This window comes from Clarias gariepinus, chromosome 21, assembly GCF_024256425.1.
Source record: "Clarias gariepinus isolate MV-2021 ecotype Netherlands chromosome 21, CGAR_prim_01v2, whole genome shotgun sequence".
Taxonomy (NCBI): Eukaryota; Metazoa; Chordata; class Actinopteri; order Siluriformes; family Clariidae; genus Clarias; species Clarias gariepinus.
In genome coordinates this window covers 12044484-12069279 of record NC_071120.1, presented here as the reverse complement: position 1 = coordinate 12069279, position 24796 = coordinate 12044484, and the positions used below count along the sequence as shown (strand labels likewise).

General features: G+C 39.4%; 1 protein-coding gene and 1 long non-coding RNA gene across 2 annotated transcripts in view; one reads left to right on the top strand and one right to left on the bottom strand.

Annotated features, from left to right (window-relative positions):
- Positions 1-24796, bottom strand: part of rilpl2 (Rab interacting lysosomal protein-like 2) — a 62740-nt gene that overhangs the window by 5703 nt on the left and 32241 nt on the right. The window lies entirely within an intron of this gene.
- Positions 22120-23076, top strand: LOC128508915 (uncharacterized). Its single transcript, XR_008355977.1, has 3 exons — positions 22120-22372; positions 22753-22845; positions 22964-23076. It is a non-coding gene; the product is annotated as an uncharacterized LOC128508915 (long non-coding RNA).

Sequence of the window (24796 nt, the reverse complement as noted above, 5' to 3'; positions counted from 1 at the left end):
ACTCAAGCAAAAAAAGGAAGGAAAAAGAGGTAGCAGTATTGCAACTGGCGTAAAACAGGTTGGTAAAAATCATAAAGACTTGATTACAGCAAAGAGTAGTGGTGCATCAGTTAGCAGTGCCTTCACTAAACCTTGTGAATTCTGTGTGAAAGATCATACCTTAGATAAATGCTACCATTTTAACGATAAGACATATAAGGACAAATTGGACATTTTGAAAAAGAATGGATTTTGCTTTGGATGTTTAGTAAAAGAACACTTAAGCAAAGACTGCACAAAGAAAATCACATGTCAAAGAAACATCCTCGCATGCTACACATTGCAGCACAAGACACAGCTCAAGTGATCGTAAAAGCTGACGAAACTGAACCAGTTAACCAGTAAGTCATGAAACAAGCGCATGGACTGGGGCTGGAGATGATTGTATTCTCTTCATAGTACCTGTTAAAATAAAGTCCAAAATGGTAATAAGACAGTAGAAGTGTACGCCCTTATGGACCCAGGTAGTTTTGCTACTTTTTGTACAGAGTCATTAGCAAGGCGATTAAAGGTACAAGGTAAAAAAATTGACATGTTAAGCAGCATGAACGCGAGGAAACAAGTAGAAAGTTACGTGCTTACTGACTTAGAGGTTAGTGGTCTAGAAAAAAACACCTTTGTTGAACTCCCCAAAGTGTTCACACAAAAGAACATCCCAGTCTCAGTGGAAAACATTTCACAGCAGCACGACATTGATAAGTGGTCATACCTCAGCGAAGTAAAATTGCCTCAGAATAATGCTAGAGTCGAAATTCTCATAGGTAACAAAGAGCACAGTCTCCTAGAACCATGGCGAGTAATTAACAGCAGGCACAATGGGCCATATGCAGTAAAAGAACGCTTTTGGATGGACCATAAATGGACCTCTTCGAGAGTCGGTCGAGGAAGGCACGTGTGACAATGAGCAAGCGAGCGCTGCAGTCAACAGAGTTTCCATCGAAAGTGTAGAACAAATGCTGATACAACTGTACAACCATGATTTCCCTGAACGGAATTGTGATGACAAAGCTGAGTTGTCACAAGAGGACTATCAGTTTTTAGACTCTGTAACTAACTCTCTGCAGTTTACCGATAATAATTTCTATATCGGCCTCCCATTTAAAAAAAGCAGCTATTCAAATGCCCAATAACCGAAGTGCAGCCATGCAGCGCGCACTGAACCTCAAAAGGAAGTTTAAGAATAACCGCTCTTTTCATGAAGAATATTCAAACTTCATGAACGACATGTTTGAAAAGGGTCATGCAGTCAAGGTCCCTACACCTCACCTAAGTCGACAAGACGGGCAAGTGTGGTATATACCTCACCATGGTGTATATCATCCTCAAAAGAAAAAGCTAAGGGTAGTCTTCGACTGCGCTGCTAGCTACCAGGTAGTATCATTAAACAGCGAGCTCCTACAGGGACCCGACCTAACTAACTCACTCATTGGAGTGCGCACACGCTTTAGACCAGAGGAAGTCGTCATGATGGCAGATGTGGAAGCCATGTACTATCAGGTTAGAGTTCCGGAAAAGGACACAGATTTGTTGCATTTCCTATGGTGGCCGAATGGAGATGTGAGTCAGGAGTCGAGTATAAAATGGTCGTTCATTTGTTTGGTGCAAAATCATCTCCAAGTGTAGCTAACTTCGCTCTTAGGAAAACAGCAGAAGAAAACCGCAGTAATGCATCTGCTGAGGCAGTCAACACAGTACTTAAAAACTTCTATGTAGACGACTGCTTAAAGTCCGTCTCTAGTCATAATCAAGCAGTTGCGTATAACAATCTCACTAACCTTTGCGCAAGTGGAGGGTTTCACCTCACCAAGTGGGCAAGTAATAGTCGTACATTACTAACTTCCATTCCTTAGAGTGAAAGAATCAAAGAGATGAGGGACTTAGATTTGAGTAAAGACGCACTACCTGTCGAGAGAGCTCTAGGGGGTTGTGTATCAATTCAGACAAGCTCAAGTTTAAGATTAGTTTAAAAGAGCGGCCTGTGACTAGAAGAGCAATCTTGTCAGTCACTAGTTCAATTTATGACCCCTTAGGCTTCCTCGCACCAGGCATACTGCCAGCTAAGATCTTAATGCAGCAGTTGTGTAAAGAAAGATTCGCTTGGGATGATGACATTCCCGAAAAGTTTTCAAAAAGATGGAAGGCCTGGCTACAAGATTTACATCAATTGTCTGAGTTTAGTGTAGCAAGATGCGTAAAACCAGTTGACTTTGGAGTTGCAACTACAGCACAACTTCACCACTTTTCAGATGCAAGTGAAATTGGATATGAAGTTGTCTCATACATTAAGTTAGTAAATGCTGATGTACTCACACACTGTGCATTTATGATGGGAAATTCTCGCGTAGCGCCCTTAAAACAAACCACCATCCCTCAAATGGAATTGACAGTGGCAGTGGTTGCTGTAAACAATGACAAAATGTTGAAAGGTCAACTGGAAATAGAATTGCTAGACTCTATGTTTTAGACCCACAGTACAACATTTACATTTAGGCATTTGGCAGACGCTCTTATCCAGAGCGACTTACATTTTTATCTCATTATACATCTGAGCAGTTGAGGGTTAAGGGCCTTGCTCAAGGGCCCAACAGTGGCAAACTTGGTGGTTGTGGGGTTTGAACCTGGGATCTTCTGAACCGTAGTCCAATGCCTTAACCACTAAGCTACCCCTGGCCCCCAGTACAACTGTCTTGAGATACATTGACAATGAAAAACTTCGTTTTAAAACCTTCGTCGCTAACAGAATTGCCACTATAAAAAAATTCATGAAAAACAACAATTGGATCCATGGACCCTCCTTTCTCAAAGAACCAGAAAGTAAATGGCCTGAGAACATTCATGATCTGTCAAGGAAAGAGGATGACACTGAGATTAAACATTCAGCTTCAGTGAATTTCGCAAAGACTACAGAGAGCACAGATGCCGTGAGTAAACTGATTAACTATCATTTTGACTGGCACAAGTTGAAAAGATCCATTGCCTGGATTCTTTGCATTAAGGATATGCTTAAACAGAGAACAAAGAAGATTAAGGGACAGGTAAATAACCCAATAACAGAAAACCCTAAGTCTCTAACAATTAAGGACTTAACAAGGGCAGAAAACGAAGTTAATAAGTTTTGTTCAAAACCAAAAATTCAAAGACGAAATTTCCATGTTACAAAAGCATCCGTAAAAGGAAACAGTTGTCTCTCCAAACTAGACCCAGTACTGCAGGATGGAGTGCTAAAAGTTGGAGGACGTCTTGGTAGGTCTACAATGCCTGAGCATGTAAAACACCCAGTCATTATACCTAAAGACTCGCACATTACAACCTTAATCTTAAAAGACATTCACGAACAGGTCGGACAGAAACACTGGATTCCGACTGTAAATTCCCTTGTGACAAAGTTTCTGTCCAGTTGTGTGACATGTAGAAAGATCAGAGCAAAAACTAGTGAACAAAAAATGTCAGAACTGCCACGTGATAGAATAACACCAGATCACCCACCGTTCACTAACGTAGGGGTAGACTATTTTGGACCCTTCGAGGTCAAACGAGGTAGAAGTAATGTTAAAAGATATGGTGTATTGTTTACTTGTCTGACAACAAGAGCCGTGCACATTGAAGTTGCGCAGTCATTAGATACAGACTTCTGCATAAATGCTATTCGACGCTTTATGTGCAGAAGAGGCCAGGTGTCAGTCATGAGAAGTGATAATGGAACAAACTTTATAGGTGCTGAGATTGAATTGCATAAAGCTATCCAACAGTGGAATCAGTCAAAAATTTAAGGCGTCCTCAGGCAAAAGGGGATACAATGGATATTCATTATGACCGTCCCCTTACCACTGCTACGGACGATCCCACAGACCTGGAGCCCCTGACACCTAACCACCTGCTGCTGATGAAAAAACAGCCAAACTTGCCTCCTTGACTTTTCAAAAAAGAGGACATTTACGCACGTCGCAAGTAGAAGCAAATTCAATACCTTGCCGACTTATTCTGGAAGCGGTGGTTGCGTAAATACCCTTGCTTCAGGCGCGCCAAAATTAGTCTCAAGTGAGAAAAAACCTCTCGATTGGAGACGTAGTTTTAATAATTGATGAGTCTTCTCCAAGAAATTCATGTCGGACAGATCACAAAAGTGTTCCCTGATAAAAAGGGACTTGTGAGACATGTGCTGGTCAAAACTAAAACCAGTACACTGGAAAGACCCATCGATAAGCTGTGCCTCATATATGAAATGAACTGTTAATTACCTTATAAAGTAGTTATGTTCCTTTCATTTGGTACGCACCGATATAAATACCTTAAGTTAAACCGTAAAAACAAAATGTTTAAAATTTTAAGAAAGTTAATTTTGTGGCCCTATTGTTAAAAAAAACAACAACAACAACAAAACAAAAATGTGTGTAATTGTCAGTCTCCCTGCCTGTCAATTAGGGGCTGGAAATGTAAGGGCCATATTTCATTCTTGTGATTTGTTGTTGTGTTTATTTCATTTCAATTTATTAGTTAAGCATTAAGTTTGTTAGTTAAGCATTAAGCATTAAGGCTGTTAGTTAAGCATTATACATTAAGTCCATTGAGTTTATTAGTTTAAGCATTTGGCAGTATACTCGTAATTTGTATTGTGACATCTTTCATAAGTTGTTCTGTGACATCATCCCACAGTTGTGTAGCTGCAAGTCTATCACGCACGTTAATTGTTCAGTTGTTGTTAAGACACGGAAGGATACAGAAAGGTGTGGAGAACACAAGCTTTAGACTGTGATACAGTAAGCTAAAAGATACAGTAAAATAAGTTGTAGTAACTGTAATCTACTGAACACAGAACAGAACACAGCAAGCGACTCGTGACTACAGTGGATTTATGTAAGAAACTGTAACAACCGTTGTACTTTGATGTTGAAAATAAAACAAGAGACAAAGAAATCAACGGATGTCTGGAGTTGTGAGTGACACTGTGTAACAAGAAAGACACGCTCTAGCGCAGCCACATAATGGGGTTGTTTTTATAGGCCATAAATAAAGTGGTAAGGATAAAAAAATAAAACCACCAGGTCTTTTAAACGACCACCATACGGTTATTTAGTTCCCCAGAATGACTATGTTTTGGTTCCGGGGTTAAGCTCTCGCGCGCAGTCGCAGTTGTGCCGTGATGACCTATCGGGTCACGTGTGCGGTATAAAACCGGAACCGGCATAGTACTCGAGGTGGAGAGATGAAGCAGCGCGCTGGATATACGGAGAAAGAGAGATTGTTAGTGGTTTCAGAGGATTACTTTTCCCAGGACTCATTCAATACCCATCTTCTTCCGTTTTCTCGTGCTATACCATCTTACGTGAGGCCGAGCCATCTCTCCCAATCACCATTTCACACACAACAATAACACGGATCTGGACATGCACACATACGCACCCACACACATGCATACATTCCACACGTTATTTAGATTTGTATATATGGTTTGGTTTTGGTGCACTTTATATGTTTGTTTATTTCACTTTAATACACTTTGGTTTGGTTTTGAAGTTGTGGTTGTCTCGTGTCTTGTCTTGCTCCGCGATGATTGCGCAACACCGGAAGTAAGAGATATTAGCCCGTATTTAGATTCTAGACCCCTTAATAGTGTAAATAGCTCTAAAATAAAACCCGAGCGTTACATAGTGGTGGCCTGTACGGGGAATCTGTTTGTTAGGGTATTTTTCCGGTGTTGTGTGACTTTGAGGAGCAAAATAGACGCTAAAGTGGCTAACGCTAGGGCTAACGTGTATGCTAACGCAAGTAGTGCCGGGAGAGCCAACTTTGTTGTTGCTAATAATGCACCGGAGGATGTAGATGAGATTGTAGAGAAATGGGTGACAAGGTAATCCTAATTCATTGATTAGTTCATTGTATATATCAGGTGGACATGATGATGATGATATTGTGGGTCAGATGTCTAAAATTACTGATATTGTACAAACAATGAAACATGAACTTAAGCAAGGGAAAGGGGATGTAGAGGCTCTTTCTGAGAAAGTGGGTGTGTTAAAGAGGGATTTTAGAGAATCCATAAACAGCAGTTTTAACCGTGAAATCAGTTTTCGGCAGGCAGTAGATGCCAAATTAGCTGAGATGGAGCGCTACTGCCAGGAGACACTAGGAACACTGGAGAAAGCGGTTGTCGACTGTTTTTTGCGCCGTGATCTCATGTGGGAGAAGCAGATGAAGAATATGCGCCTCTTTAGCATGCCCACCGTCCACAAGCCTACGCCCCTGCGTCTTCACCTTTACCACCTCTACCGTCTCCAGGAATTCAAAACATCGCAACTCCAGAGAAGTACTGCAAAGGGGCGAAAGATTTTCGGCAGAAGGAAGGAGCCATATGGCCTGCTTCAATATCGTCCCAGACCCGACCCTCCAGCGCCCAGCCCCTCTCTGCACCCTCTCAGCTCTACTATGCCTTGCCACCAAAAGCAGAACCTCTTCTGCTTGGGGTCATGTGAGGTCTGCCAGAGCACCCGGCAGACCTACGTGGGGTCATGTGAGGTCTGCCAGAGCACCCGGAGCCGGGCCAAGGGAACCAGGGGCCATCGGAGATCGGCCACGCCCCTAGCCCAACAACCCTGTAAACCTGGAGGAAGAGCCGAGAGCTTCAACCTGCCAGACCTCACCAGGGACCGCTGGAGCAGCCCACCATCCAATAACACACCACAGAACCAGCCATACTTCCAGAACCCATCAACCCAAGAATCACAGTGGAGGAAGAGACAAAACTACCAGCAAGTCAGCCAGCCGAATATGCCAGCTAGCAGAGTTCCCGGCAGAACGAGGCGTGGGGGGGGGGGGTCTATGTAGCGCATCCACATAATGGCGTTGTTTTTATAAGCCATAAATAAAGTGATAAGGATAAAAAAAATAAAACCACCAGGTCTTTTAAACGACCACCATATGGTTATTTTGTTCCCCAGAATGACTATGTTTTGGTTCCGGGGTTAAGCTCGCGCGCGTAGGCCCAGTTGTACCGCGAGGGAACCCCGATGACCTATCGGGTCACGTGTGCCAGTATAGAACCGGAACCGGCATGGTACTCGAGTTGGAAAGATGAAGCAGCGTGCTGGATATACAGAGAAAGAGAGAGAGATTGTTTGTGGTTTCAGAGGATTCCTTTCCCCAGGACTCATTCAATACCCATCTTTTTCCCAGCATTTCTCGTGCTCCCGGATTTACCATCTTACACCGGTGAGGCTGTGCCATCTCTCCCGATCACCATTTCACACACAACAATAACACGGACTTGGACATTCACACATACACACCCACACACATGCATACATTCCACACGTTATTTATATTTGTATATATGGTTTGGTTTTGGTGCACTTTATATGTTTGTTTGTTTATTTCACTTTAATACACTTTGGTTTGGTTTTGAAGTTGTGGTTGTCTCGTGTCTTGTCTTGCTCTGCGATGATTGCGCAACACCGGAAGTAAGCGATATTAGCTCGTATTTAGATTCTAGACCCCATAATAGTGTAAATAGCTCTAAAATAAAACCCGAGCGTTACAACGCGTCAGAACTTGTGAATAACATGCACGTACAAGAGCAGACAATGTACTCTATGCGCAATGTCTCCACTGCATGCTCATCAGCTCGATTCTGCGCGTGCAGTTCCTCCCCTGCTCGCTCAACGTGTTCTCCGCGGGCGACTTCTCGATTCTGCGCGCGCTGGACTCTGCCTGTACCCTCGCTCAACATTGTCCAGCGTTACAAAACTGTCACAAAACCAGAAAATCACAGACTTTCACACACTACTTCTGATTGGCTGTTTCTCCTCCAATCAAGTGGCACTACTATCGACCGCTTAACGGAAGCATTGTATATAAAGGTTTATAAGTAAAGCGACCAAGGTGTACGATTTGAATTTTAGTCGATGTAGTCTAACAATAAGCTATATGGATAATTAGATAAGTAAATAAAAAGACACAATGGACAAACAAAACTGGTATATACTAATAGGGCTGGGCGGTAAACCTTTCCACACCGAATACCGGTGTTTTTAAAAACAATTATATTCATTTTTCATAGACCCCAATACCAGTGGGTGTGTGCGTACAAAGCGTCGGGAACACAGAGCGATGAAACGTCCCGCCACGGGACATTGTTTGAAAGGGGAATTGTTTTGCAGTGGTACCAAACAAGCTGTATGCGTCTGCATGAGAGCGGTGTAAGTACGGCCTGGTGTTGAGCGGTGAACAGCATAAACGAAGAAAATGTCACAGACAAGGAAGAACTTCTTCCGAAAAGAGGAGCCATGTCGGATGTGTGGAAATACTTCGGCTTTAAAAAATCTGATGTTAATCAAACAACCATCATATGTAAATGTTGTCGGGCTTAAGTTGTAGCCGCAGGAGGCAACACAAGCAATTTGCTTCACCACCTCCGCCACAAACATGTCCTGGAATATAAAGAATGCATGAAACTAAGATCTGCATCCCCTTCCACATCTGCAGATAACGATAAAGTTGGCACTGCAACACAAAACCTGACTCAGACGTCACTCAAATAGCAAAAGGTGGAACGATATTACCAACGCTATTACTTTACACTTAGATAAAGACATGGTACCGCTTAATACTGTTGAGAAAGTTGGCTTCAAGGAGATGATTAAAGTACTGGATCCCAGATATGTTTTACCAAGTCGAAATTACTTTAGCCGAACAGCAATCTCTAACTTGTACCAAAAGCACAGAGCCAAGGTAGAAGCAGACTTGGCTCTCGTTCGCCACTTCTCAGCAACAACTGATTTATGATCTAGTCGGAGCATGGAGCCATACCTAAGCCTGACGGTTCACTTCATAAGTGACGACTGGGTGTTGCATAGTCATTGTCTGCAAACAAGCTTTTTCCCCCGATGATCACACTGGCGAGTTACTAGCGGCAGGCTTGCAAGAGGCACTGGATTCCTGGAGGTTGTCGGAGCACAGACTAGTGGCCATCAAAACAGACAGTGGAGCCAACATCATTAAGGCAATTGAGCTGAATAATTGGACAAGACTCCAGTGCTTTGGTCACAGGCTTCACCTAGCCATTGGTAAGCCCTAGTTATTATATTAAATTGACTATACATTTAATTTATCTGACTGTTATAATAAATATATAATAATAATAGTAATACCCTTTTGCCGTTTTTACAGAGAGAGCTATGAAAGATGACCGCATACAGCGTGCAGGTGGAGTCTGCAAAAAAATTGTGGCAGCCTTTTCAGACTCATGGAAAAAAAGGAGGGACCTGGCCAAGGTACAGGATGAACTGGGTCTTCCAAAGCGCCAGCTCACAACTGAGATGCCCACCAGGTGGGGATCACGTCAGATGATGATTCAAAGAGTATTAGAGCAAGAGAGACCCATCAATCAGGTTCTAACAGCTGACAAAAAGTCAAAGCATTTAATCCTCAGGTGGCAAGATGTGGAAGTCCTGGAGGCTGTCAACAAGGTGTGTGGTTGTTTTTCTTTCATTATGTGCTATTTTTAACAAAGCTCTTTTTTCTACTCCTTTGCATCCATTTAATTAACTTATTTAATTTTATTGTTACGATAATAACATTAATGTCTCTCCCTCTCACTCTGTCTTTCTCTATGTCAGGTGTTGAGCTTACTCCAGGACTTCACAGATGCCTTATCTGGAGAGCATTATGTCAGCGTGTCATACGTTAAGCCAGTACTTCATCTGTTCAACACTACCATTCTTGCTGAGGATGACAACAACACTGAACTGGCCAGGGATGTGAAGAAAAACATTCTAGCCTACTTGAACGAGAAATACTTAGACGCAGACACAGATGACCTGCTTGATATCGCATCTTTCCTTGATCCACAATTTAGAACCACCTACACAAAGACAGAAAATGTGGATCATGTCATTTCCAGAGCCGTGGAAGAAATCAAGTCACTCAAGGATCAACAGCAAGAGGCTCTTCCTGGGCCTTCTGGTGCTACAGCAGCTGCAGCAGGGCCTGTTGCTCCACCTGAGGAAAAGAGAAAAAAGTCCTTGTCCAGCTTTTTCAAAAAGCAGAGCACCAGCAGCATGGGCTGCAGCGGAGAAACACTCTCAGAGGAGGAAAACATCAAGATGGAGCTGAGAGCCTACTTGCAGACCACAGAGGTTGACAGTGATGCAGACCCTTTGCAGTGGTGGAGATGCTATCAGGCAAACTTCCCCCGTGTTGCAAAACGAGCTCAACAGTATTTATGCATACCTGCCACAAGTGCTCCGTCTGAGAGAATGGTTAGCACTGGTGGCAATATCGTTTGGTGACGTAGCTTCCTGTTTTTCGTATTGTTCCCGCGAAAGTTCCTCGTTTGTTTGTATCAGGGTTTAGATTACATTACCTTTTCTTGTTTATTCTAAATAACATTAACTAATTTTCAGGCTTTAATACTACTAGATTTTTGCCTTTTTCTGCGCTTTTTCAGAGAACCCGCGTATCATCTGAGAACAACAAGCGGAATCCATCACCAAATAACTACTCAGGTACGATATCATGTCTAATATTCAGCTCGTTTAGTGTGTAGAGTGCTGGATGTTTAGACATTCTTCCTCCGTCGTTAGTGGTAATTTTATTTGTGATAGGTGTGTTAGTGAGCACTCTGACAGAGAGGATATCAGCGTTAGAGGAGCGCATCCAGACTTTAGAGAGTGTGAGAGCAGTGTTATTCCCGTAGCGGACAGTCTGGGTGCCGCAGGCGGAGATAACCAGCCCCCGACTCCGGCATTAGAGCCCTCACAGCGGGGCGAGTGGGTGACGACTCGGCGGCATACTCCTTTAGCCAAAGCCAACGCTAAGGCTAGCCCACCGGAGCACACCTCTTTTGCGCTTCACGTGCCCAACAGGTTTGCTCTCCTCAGTGATGCACTAACTGAGAAACCTGAAAGAGCTCTGGTTATAGGAGACTCTATAATGAGGCACGTGAAATTAGCTAGGCCTTTAGGGGCGCCAGCGGCAGTGGTTAGGTGTATCCTGGGAGCCAGAGCACCGGACATAGCAGGTAATCTTAGGGCTCTAGGACAGCACAGGTTCTCTAAGATAGTGGTACATGCTGGAGCTAATGATATACGCCTTCGTCAGTCAGAGGTTAGTAAGAGTAACTTTATAGAGGTGTTTAAATTAGCGAAGGCGATGTCCGATGACATAATATGCTCTGGTCCCATCCCAATGAGACGTGGTGACATAACTTACAGCAGGTTATGGTCGCTGAACCGCTGGATGTCCAGGTGGTGCTCCGAAAACAACGTGGGCTTCATAGATAATTGGAAGACCTTTGAGGGCAAAGCTGGCCTGTTAGGGCGGGACGGTGTCCATCCCACTCGGGAAGGTGCTGCTCTCATTTCCTGTAGTATAGCTCATAGTCTCAGAAGAGGCCTAGTTAATCGGTGACAATCCAGAGCCCAGGCCAGGGAGCAGACAGGCAGGCTAAACCAACCGTCTGCTAGTCGTCACTCAGGGTTCACTGTATTGAGACTGTGTCTGTTCCCCGAGCTAAAAACAAATTTAGAAAGACTCAGAAAGTCTGTTTTAATAATTTAATTAACATAGATATTACAAACTCAGATCACACTGAATGCGCAGCCGGCACCGAATCTGAAGCTAGGACTGTTAAATATTAGATCTCTCACATCTAAAGCAGTTATTATTAACGAAACTATCACAGACCAGGAGTTTGATATATTATGTTTAACTGAAACCTGGATTAAACAGGACGAGTATGTAGCTCTAAATGAAGCTAGTTCTCCTGGATACAGCTACATACACCAGACTCGGTTAACTGGTAGAGGAGGAGGCGTCGAGAGTTATTTACAACGATAATCTGGCTATCGTACAAAAACACAGATTTAAATTTAATGCATTTGAAATTCTATATAGTAACAAAGTCAGCTCAGACGGTTCCGCTAATCATCATTTACAGACCTCCAGGGCCGTACTCTGAATTTCTCTGTGAATTTGCAGATTTCCTTTCAAACCTTGTCGTTTCCGTAGACAAAGCGTTAATTGCTGGAGATTTTAATATTCATTTTGAGAATCCAGAAGACCCTCTGAGAACAGCATTTATGTCCATACTGGACTCAGTAGGAGTAAATCAGTGTGTAGTAGGACCCACTCATAAAGCAGGTCACACTTTGGACTTAATATTATCCTTCGGATTAAGTATAAGAAACATAATTACAATTCCACAGTCTGAAGTTATATCAGATCACTGTCTTGTCTCGATTAAAGTGTCTCATAGTAATAATGTACGCACAGCACCGCGCTACCGGCTTAAACGTACATTCACATCAAATACCACACAGAGCTTTATCGATAATCTTCCAGAGTTATCAACTTTGATTGGATCGACATTTGATTCCACAGATCAAGCGACTGAATATCTAGAGTCAACACTTCGTCATAGCTTAGATAATGTAGCTCCAGTTAAAAGAAAAATGATTAGAGATAAGAAACTCGCTCCTTGGTATAACGATCACACACGCACTCTAAAACAAACCGCTCGGAAATTAGAACGCAAATGGCGTCAAACTAAATTGTTAGTTTTCCAAATAGCATGGAAGGAGAGCATCCTGAACTATAGAAAAGCTCTTAGTGTAGCTAGATCAACATATCTCTCCACTCTTATAGAAAATAACAAAAATAATCAGAGTTTTTTAATTTAATACCATAGCTAAATTAACTAAAAACAAGACCACTGCAGAAATCCCCACAACAACAACAAACAGTAGTGAGGATTTCATGAACTTTTTCAATAACAAAATCATAGATATTAGGCAAAAAATTCAGGCTTTAAAACCAGACAATTTAAGTGATACAGATGATAAATTAATCACATCACATCAGAACCTAGAATACTTTACTCCCCTTGAAGCGAGTGAACTAATTTCACTCATCTCCTCTTCAAAATCGTCAACCTGTGAATTAGATCCTATACCGACACATTTTCTCAAGCAGATAGTTCCAGCAATAACAGAACCCCTGTTAAAAGTAATTAACTGTTCACTCAACAGTAGGTATATTCCTAAATCCCTTAAATTAGCAGTTATTAAACCACTAATCAAAAAACCTGACCTTGACCCCTGTCAGCTTTCCAATTACTGGCCGATATCAAACCTCCCGTTTATTTCAAAAATTCTGGAAAAGGTAGTATCACAACAGCTATGTTCATACCTACATAGGAATAGCATACATGAACTGTATCAGTCAGGATTTAGGCCTCATCACAGCACAGAGACAGCACTCGTTAAAGTAGTAAATGACCTCCTAGTGGCCTCTGATCAGGGTTGTGTCACTATACTTGTGTTACTCGACCTTGATGCAGCTTTTGACACTATTGATCATGGTATTCTCCTTCACAGATTAGAAAATGTAGTAGGAATTAAGGGAACAGCCCTCTTATGGCTCAGATCCTATTTGACTGATCGTTATCAGTTTGTAGATTTAGATGGTGACCATTCCTCATGTTCTCAAGTTGAGTTTGGTGTTCCACAGGGTTCTGTTTTAGGCCCACTGCTTTTTTCCCTTTTATATGCTTCCTCTAGGCAACATAATTCGTAAACATGGTATTAGTTTTCATTGTTATGTTGATGACACACAAGTATACGTTTCAGCAAAACCAGATGAGAAAAACCAGCTTACTAAAGTTGAGCAATGTGTGCAGGACATAAGAGATTGGATGTTAATTAATTTCCTTCTGCTTAATCCCGATAAGACAGAAGTTCTAGTCATAGGATCACAAGCAGCTAGAAGTAAGCTTTCTGAGCACACTGTGATTTTAAATGGCCTTTCTGTTCTATCAAGTGCAACAGTAAAAGACCTCGGTGTGATTATAGATTCAAGCCTTTCATTTGAAGCACATGTAGATAATATTACCAGGATAGCATTCTTTTAACTCAAAAATATTGCCAAGATAAGAAATATATTGTCCCTAAACGATGCAGAAAAACTAGTTCATGCTTTTATCACGTCTAGGTTGGATTATTGTAACGCCTTACTGTCTGGTTGTTCAACTAGGTGCTAAAACAAGCTTCAATTAGTCCAGAATGCAGCAGCGAGAGTCCTCACTCGAACCAGAAGATATGAGCACATCACCTCTAGCACAGCCTATCCACATTGCATTGGCTTCCTGTGAAATTTCGCATCGATTTTAAAATACTACTCTTGACGTATAAAGCATTAAATGGTCTCGCACTGCAGTATCTGAGTGAACTGCTAGTGTCATACAATTCGCCACGCCTACTTCGATCAAAGGATGCAGGCTGCTTGTCAGTACCGCGTATTATTAAAACTACAGGGGGCAGAGCTTTTTCTTACAAAGCCCCAAAGTTATGGAATAGTCTTCCAAATAGTGTTCGGGACTCAGACACAGTCTCAGTGTTTAAGTCCAGGCCAAAAACCTATTTATTTAGCCAAGCATTTTTATAAATAGATTAGCATTAGGTAAAGGAGCAGATCTGGGGGACTCATGGACGTAGAGTATTAGGTGAACTGGTATGTTTGGATGCTGTCATCCCCACTCTCATTGATCACTCAGGTTTGTTGACGGTGAGGTGATTGGTTGCCTTACATCTCTGGAAGCCCTCATGTTTGTGTTTCCTTCTGGCTCTCCCTTTTTAGTTATGCTGTCATAGTTAGTCCTGCCGGAGTCTCTGCTTGCACTCTGCACTAAATATACATTCACTTTTTACATTGTTCGACTGTGACCATACTTAACTGTTATTTCTCCATCACTTTGCTGTCTCCTTTTCTGCTCTCTCCTCTCTCTCTCTCTCCCTCTCTCCTTTTTCCTCTACCTATCTCTCTGTCGAGCTATACATGTCGCTCCTGAGCTGCCAGTGATCCAGACCCCCTCTGCCCGCTGGACCTCTCTAACTCATCCTGAAGTCCTGCTTCTGGTTGGAGATCTCATCACATGGATGCCCCAGTGTGGTCTGCCTGGAATGCGTGTGGTGACTGGGGTTGGTTCCACCTTTCCATGAAGGTGGTCCTGTCCTCGACTGATGCAGATAGCTGTTCTCTGAGGACCTGTGACTTCATTTCTCACAGTCTACCTGAGCCTCCAGGAACAAACTGGACTTTAATCTTACACATCTCCTCTTATACTGAACATCCAGTCTCGCATATTATTATGTACATCAATCCCTGCTATCTGTTTTTACCCAGATGAGGATGGGTTCCCTGTTGAGTCTGGTTCCTCTCTAGGTTTCTTCCTATTACCATCACAGGGAGTTTTTCCTTGCCACTGTCGCTGTCGTCCTAGGCTTGCTCATCAGGGACAATCATATAATTTTGATTCATACACATTTACATTTCATACAAACTTAATTCTTTTGATTGTGTAAAGCTGCTTTGTGATGATGTAAATCGTTAAAAGCGCTATACAAATAAATAAATTGAAATTGAAATATCGTCACATGCCATAGAGCTGCACTCAAACCAGATACTGTGGACTGTCTGGTTTTCCTTGCTCAAAATTTGTGATGGCTGAAATGCCTAATTTATGCAGCTTGTCCATGAGGTTAAAATATGTGCATTGTTTCAATGCTACAGGATAAGCCTGCAAGCCATATTGCACTTCTTTTATACTTTTGATACTTGAATACAGTGAACTGTTCCTGGGGTTGAGCAATAGTATTATTTATGCAAGCTGCATACTTTTAGTTTACTATTTATTATTTGTTTAAATGTGTATATGAATATACCTCATCTTGAAGAAAAGTCCGTATGGATGCAAGTTGCCTTAGTGAAGGTTTAGTTGTTTAGTTGCTTTGGGGCTTTCTTTTATATTTTAAATACTTGAATACTACCTGGTTGGACTTGAAGTAATATTATTAATGTTTCACAACGTGTAAAGTTTCACTCCTTTTGTATTACCTGTTTCAGGTAATTTGCCCCAATGAAAGTCCAGTGGATCAAGTTTTTATTTCGCAGTTACAAGGGACATATTGTTTACTTAGTAGCCAGCTTAAAGATGTTTACAAGTTGCAAAACTTGCACAATAAAGTGTTGTGTATTTTGACTGCAAGTCATAAATTCTGATTTCTTCACCTCATTACAATTATGAGTGCCACTGTCACCTCTTTGTGCACATTAGCATTTTGTGAGACCAATCAAACCTCGGTTAATACTTGTCCGGTCAATGAAAGCCAATATACTGCAGTAATTATTCTCTAATTTATTAGGAAATGGGGTTAACACCTAATCATCCATGGGAAAAGAAATTTGTCAAATACCGTGACATGGATATAATTTTGAAAAATACTGTGATATAAATTTTTGGTCATAGCGCCCAGCTCTATATGGGTCAATGACGTGACGCCCCCTTTTTCTGTCCGGGTTAATTTTATTTTGCAGAAAACAATAAAAAATACATAAAAATTTCTCATCTACTTGTTATACCTTCTTTACCTACTAAACCACTCTAACTTTTCCAAATTTTCCAAAAGTTTTTCATCATTTTTCTGCTATCCGAAGTGCCAAAACATCATATGGGGCAACTGTCCGGCCTTGACTTTTGTTAGGAAAACTGGTTTAAAAACACTTTAAATCAACTTAAATATATCCCTTTTCCTAGTTGGCATAATTTCAAACATGTTTTACACTCATTGACAAAACTATAAAGCATTTGCACATATATTTCTATCATGATATACAAACGAATGTTGTCCGAAATATGTTGATTCTATCCATATCATCCGAGGCGACCATCAACAAACCACAATTTTGGGACCTTTATTTTAAAAAACATTTCAAGGATGGGATACTGCATCCACCAGACACAAGTGAAGACCCCCTGGAAACAACTGTATAGTAAATCAGTCTCTCTCATATAGTATGAAAAAGCTGTTTTTTAACTGCTGTAATGTCGTAGTCACTTTTGGTCATCATATGGGGCGACCACCGCAAAACTGTGAATTATAATTTTTTTTTTTTCACAAATCTATATTTTGATTATAAATTTGATAGTGCTTTGTCACTAGAAGAAGCTTGTTTGGTTTCTGAGGCTAACTGTTAGCCTGTTATACTTGAGTAAACTTGAAAACATCACATGGGGCGACCACTGCTGAGTGTTTTAAATGATAGATATATGTCCTTTATTTGTAGTTTTCATATTCTATACATCAATTATATACATAGAGTTAATTGTTTAAGCATAATTATTTGTATATTTTATCTTTTTCTTTTTATTATTCAGCCATTTTCCATTCCTTTTATAGGGAGAAACATTTATTTTTTTTGTTGTAGTACAATCCTACAGGAAAAATGTAAAAAAAAAAAAAACTACACAATGACATTCTATTTATCTGACTATACATGTATTAGTCATTTAAAACAAGTTTTAACCTATTATACCTATTTCCTAGATGGCACGATTAACAAGCAAAAAGAAGACTGCTCGTCATAGACAGAAAGTCAGCTCCGACCCTGCAGCAAGAGAAGAGTATCTCAACATCAAAGTACAACGGTTGTTACAGTTTCTTGCATAAATCCACTGTAGTCACGACAAGTCGTTTACTGTGTTCTGTAGCTTCGGTAGATTACAGTTACAACAACTTATTTTACTGTATCCTTTATCACACAGTATCACGGTCAAAAGCTTGTGTTCTCTACACCTTTCTGTATCCTTCCGTGTCGTAACAACGACTTGCAACTAACGTGCGTGATAGACATGCAGCTACACAACTGTGGGATGATGTCACAGAACAACTTATTAAATGATGTCACAATACAATTTACGAGTATAATACTAAGTGCTTAAACTAATAAACTCAATTAACTTAACGTATAATGCTTAACTAACAAACTGAAATGAAATAAACACAACAAATTACAAGAATGAAATATGGCCCTACAATGAGAAAAGAAAAGGAAAGGGCCAGAAAAAGAAACTTATTATTTGTGATATTTGAATGTTGAAAGGTTAATTGAGATGCAAGTAGTGTTCATCCCTGTCCAATAAATAAAAAAGGTTCCAAAAAAAAAGATTCTTTACTCAGCTTCTTAAGTTCTTGAAGCATTTAATGTGTGTTGCAATAAAAATTACAATTTAAAATACATTTAAAATAATACAATTTCCTTCTGATTTGTTATATTTAAATGTTGAAATGTTATTAGAATATAAAGAGTTACATTTTCTTTCGTCTTGAACTCTTTTGTGTACATTTTAACTGAAATTTTTATACCTGTGGTTTTCTTATCATTTGGGGCGACCATATGTCATGTGGGGTAACCAACAAATGGCAATAATTACACTAAATTCATAACCAAATATCTATCAGTTTAGCCTCAAATATTAATCAGTGGTATGCTATTATTGAATGTGTAATATCTGTACAAATGCTAATTCAGTTTTTTTGCTTTTGAAGTAAAAATCAGTGTTGTAACTGGATAATGAGGGAGACTCTGATATTATAAAATAAACTTGTGAAATAATGGTTTTCATAAAATGAAAGGGCATTAAAGTTTATCTTTCTTCATCAGTTTATCTATTTACTGATATGAGTTCAACTAGTCTTAAAACATAAAAATGGAAATTTTGAGATATATTACGGTCGCCCCAGATGACTTTTTTTAAGGCTATGTATTATAAAATAAGTGTAAAAACATTAAAATGTCAATTTTTTTACTTTTCTTTATAAAGGCATGTGTACACTACATTCCAAATGTTTAGAAAATGGCCAAACATATCCATATTTTTGGTATTTTAAAATTGGCCTATTAAAAAGTCTTATCCGTCAACGACCCCTATACTAATACTTCATTAAATAAAAGTAAATACTATAATATTTGTTTATAATATTTGTAAATAAATACAAAAATTTATTTACATTGCTTCCCTTATATAATTTCTTTTCATTTGTATATAATTATATATAATAATATACTTTTAATTTCTTAGTATTTTCTTTTGATTTTGTAAAGCTGCTTTGAGACAATGACCATTTTAAAAGCACTATATCAATTATAGTATGTGTTATGCTGTCGGTATTGCCAGCTGATAGAGAAGGAACAGCCAATCAGAAGTAGTGTGTGGAAGTATGTTGAGCGAGCGCACAGGCAGAGTCGAGCGTGCACAGAAAATAAATGTTGCACGCACGAGAAGTCGCGCGTGCGCGGAGAACACGTTGAGCGAGCAGGGGAGGAACTGCACGCGCAGAATCGAGCTGTTGAGCGCGCAGTGGAGACATTACACGCGCATACAGTTTTACTGCTGAGTGGCGCTATATATCTACAGACTGACTCCTCAGGCCTTAGTTCGTTCTCTCCAGGATTAATGAGTCGCAGCTCGGCTATAGTCGCATGTAGTTGCAGATAAAATCAAGTGAACCATTGTAATTAAACGAATTCATAATCACAGTATTAACAATACAGTACAAATTTATAATTACAATTATTTTAAAAATATTTTTAGGATTGAATTTAAGCAACGTAAACAATACCACACTGAGCCTTTGGATTTTATGTTTAATTAGAAAAGCTACACGTGTAGGGTTTTGCGTCATCTTTTATTTTGTGTTCTTTAAATTTGTAGTAGATTTATTAACTGAAATAAATTAAACTAATCGCCCATAAAATTAAAACACTGTCAGATTAATGTGCAAAAACTATATAGTAAAACTATATAAGCTACACAGCCTTTATAAGACTCTAATTTTATTTAGGTGCGCTCACAATGACGAAAAAACTATGATTTTGTTAAATAAAGAAAGTAAACAGGGTGCGCTATTCTGTATTGTTTTCAGTGAACTTGAGCGCGTCAGAAAATGAGCTGAAACTCTATGTATACTCGCCTCACAGACGTGAAAAATATATACTTATAGAAACCGAAATGTCTGCTTTTATATAAATTAATGAAAAACAATTTATTAGATTATGTAATTCGGATGTAAAGTGAATTGTAGGCGCGTTCACTTGTGCGCAGACGACGAGATGACATTATCACCATCAGCACAGCCGAAACCAAAGAAATCACTAATTTATTAATTAATTATTAAAATGGTCAGAGTGAGTTTCATTGCTGTTTTTCCCTAAGCATTTATAATCATTACTCTACTTCTGCCGGTGCGCTCTGGAAAACTTTACGCGCGCTGATGCAGGATCACATACACATACATACACACACATACATACATACACATACAGGTACAGGGGTTACTCACGCGGAATGTCTATGACTGCCATGCACTCTGTCGCGGCAAACGGCAACAGCCAAAATAAATCAGTCGCAATTCAAAGTAATTTGTGAAATGACCGCCAGGTGGCGCAAGGGGACATTTTGCAAACGGCTGCAATTAATTTCGTTTAGACAGACTCTATGTTTCTCTCTGTCTATTGTTATTGTTATTATTAAAGAAAATAGCACAAACAACAGCTCAAGGGCTTGTAAAAACATTTTTTTTTTTTACGGTGAAAAAAGGCCAATTTTGGAGTCAGTGGTCCAAACACAACGTAATGATCTTTGTATGATAAAATGACTCGTGACATGAATCTACAAGAGACGCTTCAGTTTCGAATAAGCATTTACCGCTGAACCCAAACAGCAAAAAAACATGATAACAATTTAAAGAATAACATTTATCTTGATTTTAGCTGTTTATGTCCAGCATTGAATAATTATTTAATTATTAATAATTAAAGCTGCTCACATCGCACGCTTTCACTTAAAAAAAAAATGCAGTGTTTAATCAGCAAGTATATGTCGCCTCTCTTTATGAGATGAATAATCAGTTTTTTCGAAGCTGTTTGTGTTGGCTCATATCGGGAGCATTTTGATCAAAGTGGAGATGAAAAGTAAAAGTGTGTAACAACAACACAGCACAATGCATGTGTGTGAATGGCTGAAATGTGGTTGTGTATGAGCCTTTTCGTGAAATATAACAAACACACATTTATACGTGTTAAAAAAGCACTGTCTTTGTGGCGCTGTGCGAAACACACGCCAATGTGATCCGCTTTATTTCAGATGGTTGTGTATCGAGCGATTAAAAACAATACAAGGCGTGTTATGATAAGGAAACTTTCTATCTCTTCCATTCCAGTGATTAAAAAACGGTAAAAATGTCAATTTTGGAATCCACAGACGCTTAGTGGTCTGAGCACAATGTGTTCTTTGTATGATAAAATGACTCCTGGCATGAATTTACATGGAGCATTTTAATCAAAGGGGAGATTAGAAGGGAAAAAGTAAAAGTGTCTACAAACAACATAGCACAATGCATGTGTGTGAATGGCCGAAATGTGGTTGTGAATAAACCTTCAGTTTCAAACAATCATTCAATAACATGATAATAATCAAAAGTAAAATAATATTGTTATTTTTGCTGTTTGTCAACCATTTAATACTTATTTAATTATTAATAATTAAAGCTGGTCATATCGCGCGCACTTTCACTTTTAAAAAAATGCAGTGTTAATCAAGTATATGTCGCCTCTCTTTATGAAACGATATGAGCTTGTGTCGGCTCATATCGGGAGCATTTTGATCAAAGTGGAGATGAAAAGTGAAAGTGTGTAACAACTTAGATTAGAAGGGGAAAAGTAAAAGTGTCTACAAACAACATAACACAATGCATGTGTGTGGATGACTGAATGGTGGTTGTGAATTAATCTTTTAGTGAAAGTAAAATCCCAGCGGGCACAACACATGTAATCCACGTGGATTTCTGGTGGATATTTGGTGAAGTGGTGGATCCACCAATTTTCACCTGATATCCACGTTGATTCCACGTGGTTTTAGGCACATGGAAAACCTGTTCTAAATTAATGTGGAATCCACATGGAGTTTTAGTTCTACATTATTCTTTGCCCATTTCCACGTGGATATCACGTGGAAAATAATTTTGTACCACCTATTGATGGTTGCTGGATTTAATTTTGAATTAATCACACTCTAAAATAAAATGACGCATATGACGCGTCCAATGTGTTCTAAAGTTGAACACATGAGCCAAAATGTGTTCTAAAATGGCATTTTCAAAATGTATTACTGATCGCCTAAATGCCACATCTGACTACAACGTACACTGGATTTGCAAACTAAAAAGTAGTTTAGAACACGATGTGCTATCAGAGGCGACACATAGGCGTCGCTGCGCAGAGTGACTTTGCAGTCTAGCGAGTGGTACTGAGCATGCGCAGTGATCAGCCTTTCCTGGATACCGTTTTTTTAAGTGGAAGCGCGAAACATTTATAGCTAATAAAAAGAAATTAGAAACTTCAAAATTTGTTTAAATTTGCGGTCTGCTTAAGTTACAAAGTACCCGTGGCAATTGTGTTTCATACAGAGAACAATTGTGTGTGATGTTACAGGGTAAGCACTGAGGTAAGCAGTAATATTCTAGTATGTTCTGTGGCAGTTAGTGTAGGTTCTAACCGACGCGGTTAGCTTGATTGTGAATCTATGTATGTAGCTAGCTTAGGCTTCGAAGCATAACAGGCAATTGCAAACGTTAATTTGTCAAAAATCATAAAAACAGGCTAGTATTTGATGAACAGGTATAATTTGTCATAAATGCAGCACCATCATCATGTATAATATATTATATGCACTGAGGAGTTCTGGCAGTGAACACTAACATTTACTTGCAGAATATGTTCCATTGAATTTCTAAGAATAGAAGTAGGAACTTTTCAGTGTAACTTATGTGGTTACTCTACCCATTTATTTCTTTGAAGATAAATAGATAAGTTTTTTTTTTTTAGATTCCTTACCAATTCACTTATGTTTCAACTAAACATGAAGGGATCACGAGGGGATAAAACATCATTTGACAGCGCTGTGCAAATTAATAACTGGTAAGTAATTGAACAGTGCCTTGTGGTCGTGTCTTTGTTTTATATTAACACAATGATTGTATTGATAAATTGCAGTCCATGCATCTAAATTATACTAAACATTTTTGTCCTTTGACAGACAGTGTAGTAAAGGCGCATGATGTTACAGAAGTCTTTGCCCTCAGCTCCATTGCCAGTCGGTTACGAACTGCACCTAAGAGGAAAGAAAGGCTGGATGCAGTGTAATTTATTAAGTGTTAAGTAAATGTTTTTGTAATTTTTTTTTTTTTTTTGCTGTTTGAGACAGTTGTCTATCTTCTCTTAGATGTTTTGTTTGTTTAATTAGTCTTTTAGTATTCACATTTTTATGTTATTTCAGTATTGTGCACTACACCCAGTTTTTATGTGCATTTTGTATTTTTTGTTTTAAAATATGAATAAATTATTAGTTATTACAACTTTTATGTGATTTGTGTCTGTTTTACACAGGATGTTGTAGACATTTTTAACTTTGCAGAATTTACGTTGAACACAACACGTATTTTCCATGGGCTAACATCCATGTCTTTTCCAAGTGGTAAAAAACACGTAGATTCCATGTGTCAAATCCACGTGGAATTCGACTTGCCTTTTACGCCTAAATTACCCGTCTTTTCCACGTGGTGAAAACACGTCTTTTCCACGTGGTTTCCACGAGTTTGTGCCCACTGGGATGTTCGCTTGAGCCCGCGGCGCGCGCGTGCACTCTTTCACTTTACCAAGTTTTGATGTTAGATGAACGCGCGCGCCGATATGAGACATTTATAAGAGATTTCTCTTTCCCAGAAATATAACACACACACATTTATACGTGTTAAATAAGCGCTGTCTTTGCGGCGCTGTGCGAAACGCACGCCGATGTGAGCCGCCTTCCTATCTCAGTCATAATATACAAACATGTTTTTGCTGTGTAGTGGACCGCGCGCGCACAACCTCTCGAGGGCGAACCTCTGAATACGTCGTTTTAACGGGGGTGGGTATAAGAAACACCGCACCGGCAGAACTAGACTAATGATTATGAATGCGTCAGGGAAAAACAGCAAGGAAACTGACTAGCTATTTTAGTAATTCATTGATAAGATGATGTATTTTCGTTTTGGCTGTGAGTCGATGATCTGTAGTAATCCAGGTTTCATTTATATAAAAGCAGACATTTTGCTTTCTGTAAGTATATATTTTTCACGTCTGTGAGGCGAGTATACACAGAGTTTCGGTTTATTTTCTGACGCGCTCAAGTTCACAGAAACCGAGACAGAATAGCGCTGTATCCCTGTTTGCTTTCATTATTTTACAACATCCTAACGCTTTGTCGTCATTGTACGTGCACTTAAATAAAAGTAAAGTCTTATAAAGGCTATGTAGCTTATATAGGTTTATTATATAGTTTTTGCCCATTGATCTGACAACACCTGTAACTCACCCACGTTTTCTGACACACACCCAGAGTTTTCTGGCTACGCGAGTGTTACACATGATAAAATATAAAGGCTCACTGTGTTAACATTTACTTTGCTTAAATTCGATGGAACTAAGAAACCCCTATATTTAAGTTCTAAATTTGTACTGTAATTTTAGTACTGTAATGATAAATTCGTTTAATGTTTCACTTGTATTTTATAAGGTTTTTGCCGGCGGTGGTACAGCGCAACGGGGGTGCTGGGATGTGAAAATGTAATTTCTTAAAATGTTTTTATTATTTATTAAAGAACATTATGATGATCATAACAGCCTACTGCATTTAATTCTTATAATAACGCAAAAACACATCGACATTTGCTGACGCAGTAGCACGGCCTGACAATGTTTGAATTTTTATGGTAATTAATTTTCGTTTATTTCAGTTAATAAATCTACTACAAATTTAAAGAACACAAAATATAAGATAACGAAAAACATACATGCGTAGCTTTTATAATTAGACATGATAAAATCT